This window comes from Formica exsecta, unplaced genomic scaffold, assembly GCF_003651465.1.
Source record: "Formica exsecta isolate Colony F162 unplaced genomic scaffold, ASM365146v1 scaffold469, whole genome shotgun sequence".
NCBI classification, from domain to species: Eukaryota; Metazoa; Arthropoda; class Insecta; order Hymenoptera; family Formicidae; genus Formica; species Formica exsecta.
In genome coordinates this window covers 49355-54821 of record NW_021851926.1, presented here as the reverse complement: position 1 = coordinate 54821, position 5467 = coordinate 49355, and the positions used below count along the sequence as shown (strand labels likewise).

General features: G+C 30.0%; 1 long non-coding RNA gene across 1 annotated transcript; it reads left to right on the top strand.

Annotated features, from left to right (window-relative positions):
* Nucleotides 1–973: 973 nt before the first annotated feature.
* LOC115241102 lies at nt 974–2093 on the top strand. The gene is made up of 2 exons (XR_003884865.1): nt 974–1104; nt 1867–2093. It is a non-coding gene; the product is annotated as an uncharacterized LOC115241102 (long non-coding RNA).
* The last annotated feature ends 3374 nt before the right edge of the window (nt 2094–5467 follow it).

Genomic DNA, 5467 nt, shown 5'->3' with positions numbered 1-5467 from the left:
AAACTGGTTATGTATTAAAGACTGTATTTTGAGGATGTTATTCCTTAAATGTAAATTTACATCACAGTTATACAGCATGACAATATCAGAAAATTGTCTTAAAAAATTCTTCCAAGGTCTAAAAGTGTAAACGTCCAGCGGTTGAATTAAACCAGTGGTTCCAGCGGGAATCGTAAAAATTTGGACGTTTTTATTGTCTTTATCAATATTGTCAAACTTTTTTTCAGTCTGGCCAGTCCAAGAATCTAACAAAAGAACAGAGTTTTCTCCGGTGTTTGGTAAAAAAACGTTTGCGAACCAATTAATGGCAAGGTCGGATGTTAATTTGCCTGATTTTGATGCAAATACGACAATATTGTCTGCTTTGTACAAAGTTTTCTCAACGATTGGTCCAAATTTACCACTAGTCTCTTGCAGGACTATTAACGGAGATTTAAAGGGGACTTTAAATCTCCGTTGGCAGAAACGATTGGCTAAATAGTGTAGCTGTGCGTCAAAGAATTCAAAGATTGCGCTAAACACTCGACTTTCAATGATCCTTTTAAAGCAAGCGTGCGACCTGCATGCGTTTCTAAATTTGTTCGGGAGTCGACCTTGACGAGATCGCCCGAAACTGAGAGAAACGCTCAGAGATGAGCGAGAAGCGGTGTGTAACGCGAATCCGTAGATCCGCTGGAGGATAAGGAGATTGAGAAAAGAATCGAGTGCAGATTGTTAGTAATGTTCCCTTTATTTTGAATAATAGGAGAGAGCGACGGCACGTATTCCGCGATACCGACGGAAATCTTCAAAATGTCCTGTTAATGACTGCCCTTTTTTCGCGGTTCGGAAATCTTGATTAAGAGCTTCTTGCTAGAAACTCTCGCTCGATATTAATTAATATAAGTTATTTTATTATATATATTTTAAATCAAATAAGTTATTTAATTATATATTTCCTATTTGGATATTAATATTATTAGATATGTTAATTGTAATTTATTTACAATTCATTTCTATTGCAGGATTTTATATTTTACTGAAAAAGTTTTGGCTTTTCCATATTTGAGATTTACATTTGGGTGAAAACTATTTACTGGTATTTGACTGTTACAAAGTGGACATGTAGGTTATAACATTTAATTATTCTAAACTCAGATAACAGAGTGACATCAAATGATATGTACATAACGTTTTAATGATTTTTTAATACGTCATTAAGTTGTCTTTACACGTCATTCTGCTACCTGGACTGTTTCTATAATTCTTAATGTGTGTCTGTGTCATTTAATAAAAGGTAAAAAAAGGAACATTGCTCAAAAAAGTGAAGCCAGAATCTTGAACTATAACTTTACAAGTCAGTAGTGCTAAATGTTAGTCGTAATCATAAAGCCATAAGCGAATCAACCAATCGCAATCAAACATTTTTACAAAAATATTTGATTGTGATTAATTTATTTATTTACGGCCTTACGATTACGTCTAAAATTGTTGTACGTATAAAGGCTTCAAGAGATCATGGATGTAGCAATTGTATACCTTTAAATAAAATTAATTTAAAATGTTTATGTAATTATAAAAAATCTATATACCTTTATATCTGCATATATTAGAATTTTCTTACAAGCAACTATGAACTGATGATAAGCCGGATTATTATTATAATCGCCACTAACTCTTATAGATCCAAAGAAGAGTTTAAAATGATTTTGATTTAATTTGTAATAGATTAAATAATATTTTTAAATCTTGTTAATATTTTAAAAATGTATTAATAATACTTTTAACAGCAATAAGTGTAACCTAAAAAATGTACCTTTTTTTACATTTTATTAGAAATGTGTCGTTCACAAATTTTTTAATATAAGAATATATTTTTCTTTTCAGGAGACATTACTCTACAGCACTCTTCTTTAACAGAAGCCGAATTTGATAACATAGTGGCGGAATGGCTACGTTTCGCCAAGCAGAGGAAGCAGAGGGAAGAAAGAGGAACACAGGAACACAGGGAAGAAAGAGGAATACAGGAACAAAATAAGGAAAATAATTAGTATTTAAAACAGATTTTGTGTAATAACAATTAGATGTATTATAAAACAGGTTTTGTGTAATAACAATTTAGACGGGATATGACAGGTAAGAGCCTAACCGCGGTAAGTGTGCAAGAAAAAAAGTTAATATATAGAGTTATATAGAGTTTGTATACAGTTTTAGTTTATATAGAGGAAAAAGGAGAGAGAGAGACAGAGACAGAGACAGAGTAAAATATAAAAAAGATTTTAAATGACAGATACACTTTTAATAATGTATTGAACATACTTTTCAATTTTAATGTTGCGAATACCCTTCCATAAGCTATTTATCGCACATTTGTTCGTACAAAATTTTTTCTTTCGCACTACTTACCGTGCTTAGGCTCTTACCTGTTTTATCACGATTAAATTGTAATTAATATTTGTCATTTTAAAAGACCATATCTAACCAAAGACAATTTTGCTTTTTCTTTAAATTTCGTTTTTTGGTTTAAGTTTTTCCACAAAAAAAGTAAATTTTGTTTTCATTTAAAATACCTACAAATGTAATAGGTATATAAATAATAATATAGAAAATAATATATAAAAAATGTAAATATACCCAGACAGCACAAAACGTCCTCAGGATCATCCTGAATATGTCCAGGATGGTTCAGGATATTTGTAGGATGTTTTAAGATATTATTATAAATATATTTTATGAAAATTTAATATGCATACATGATTACTTTCGGTTATGTAGGCTATTTAATATAATTTAGAAATTTTAAGTATTGTAATAAGTATTAATGTCCTATAAATGTCCCCTGGATAACCCCTGGATGTCTGTAGGATATCTGCCCTGTCTATTACCCAGACAGCACAAGGATGTCCTTAGGACGTCCAAAGGGCATCCAGGACATACATGTAGGATATCCTGAGGATATCCTATTTTAATCCTCGGATCTCCTCTGGATGTCCTGAGGAAGAGTAAATGATAGCCGTACACTAGCCTCTGGAGAATCCAGGGAGATCCTGTGGAACACCTTAAGGATTTCTATAGGATATGTTAGGGATATTTTTCACACGTTAAAAAGAACAAATTCTAAAATTTAAATATAAATTAAGATTGCGTTCTATTATTTACTGCCAATACTAAAAATCTAATACTAAAAATAGTTCACGTTCTTTAATATTTGAGGTTTTCGTGCTGTACATGAATATTTTAGGTTTGGCTTCCGGGTTTGAGTCGTGTAATATTTTCAAAACAATCCAATATCTGAATTCCCTATGTTGGGATTGCATCAGAAATTGAACTGATAAAAAATAATTATATTTTTAATTTCCTGTTAGTTGCTCTTTACAAGCTTTATATAATTCTCATGACCAAATCTCAAATACGAGTTCGCGCGTCGCATAGCGGTAAACAAACGAACTAGCGGTTGAATACTATTTTTTGTAAAGTTTTTGGAATGTTGCGCATAGTAACATTTCTCATGAAATATTAAATAAATAATAATTTTGAATATATGAAAATGTGCGCATCAAATTCAATTATTAATATTAAACGAAATTAATGTTAACAATTAATTGCACATGTATATGTCCTCTGGAAATCCAAAGGACATTCAATATAATAGACAGGGCAGATATCCTACAGACATCCAGGGGTTATCCAGGGGACATTTATAGGACATTAATACTTATTACAATACTTAAAATTTCTAAATTATATTAAATAGCCTACATAACCGAAAGTAATCATGTATGCATATTAAATTTTCATAAAATATATTTATAATAATATCTTAAAACATCCTACAAATATCCTGAACCATCCTGGACATATTCAGGATGAACCTGAGGACGTTTTTGAAAGAAAAGGGGTATACGGGTGGTCTAGGACACCCTGTATAAAAACAAATATATTATTATTTGCACCTCACAAGACATGTAATAGAAATTTTATTTATCACATACTTGTTACAAACGCAAATACAATATTAAATTTTTTAATTAATTCCAAGTGAAAGTACATTTATTTTGCTTGAAATTAATTAAAAAATTTGATTTAGTATTCGCGTTTGTAACAAGTCTATAAAACAATTATTTTTAATATAATATATAACTATTTAGTAACAAACTACATTACAAATATATAACTATTTAGTAACAACATTATAACACAAATTTTGTTTATATAAAAACAAATATATTATTATTTGCACCTCACAAGACATGTAATAGAAATTTTATTTGTCACATACTTGTTACAAACGCAAATACAATATCAAATTTTTTAATTAATTCCAAGTGAAAGTACATTTATTTTGCTTGAAATTAATTAAAAAATTTGATTTAGTATTCGCGTTTGTAACAAGTCTGTAAAACAATTATTTTTAATATAAACTACATTACAAATATATAACTATTTAGTAACAACATTATAACACAATTGTTTAATTCAAATTATAGTTATATAACTTTTTCCAAATTTTTATACATGTTATATAACCATTCAATAACTTTTTCGAAGATTACATAACATGTTATCTATATGTTACATTAATGTTATATGACTGTAATTTATGTGAGTAGGAAATTACTCCTAACGTGTATATAACATAGTACATTTGTGTTATATTGCGTGTTACATTTCGTTTTATTATGATAATATAACCATTATATATCCGTGTGTGCTGGGTATTATGTTATACACTTTTTTCAATGTATTTTTATTTATTGCGCTTGAGGGGATTCGTCCTAGAGCGCTTAATAAATGAAGCTTGCTCTCTCTCTCTCTCACTCTTTCTTCTAAAAATACAATATCTCATAACTCGATAAGAATCCGATAAGAAATTTTTGTTAAAATTTTCTTAAGATTTCTTAAGATTATTGATACAAATAATGTGTGTATCATTATGAATGCATTATGTAATGTATTTAACTGGAATAAAATATAACCCAGTCAGCCACGTCTGTTCTAACAGATATTGCCAAGTGCTTGCTACAAATTATTGTCAGCAAAAAGGCTACAAATTTGGTGCAAGAGTTGTTATTACCGATTAAGCTGGCAGATTGCCGGCAAAAACCAAACAAAGCTTGCTAACATAACTAGACAGCAAATTGGCGGCAGAAACCGAGCAAAGCTTGCTGACATGACTGACATCAGATTGTCAGCAAAAACTGAACAAGGTCTGAAGTGCGCAATCTGATGGCAAATTGGCAGCAAAAACCGAACAGAATCTGCAGCTTATTACAAAGTATTATAAAATAGTTCAGTCGCTTATCGCTATGCGGCGCGTTATTCATTATCTATACCCGTATTCAAATTCTTATCATGAGTGTATATAAAGCCTGCAAAACGCTAATAATATTATAATATATATATATCAGGTGATTGCATAAGTTCGTGCCCGATTTAAATATAAACTTCAATAGATTATATTTTAGAGATAACACTTTTATTAATCAAT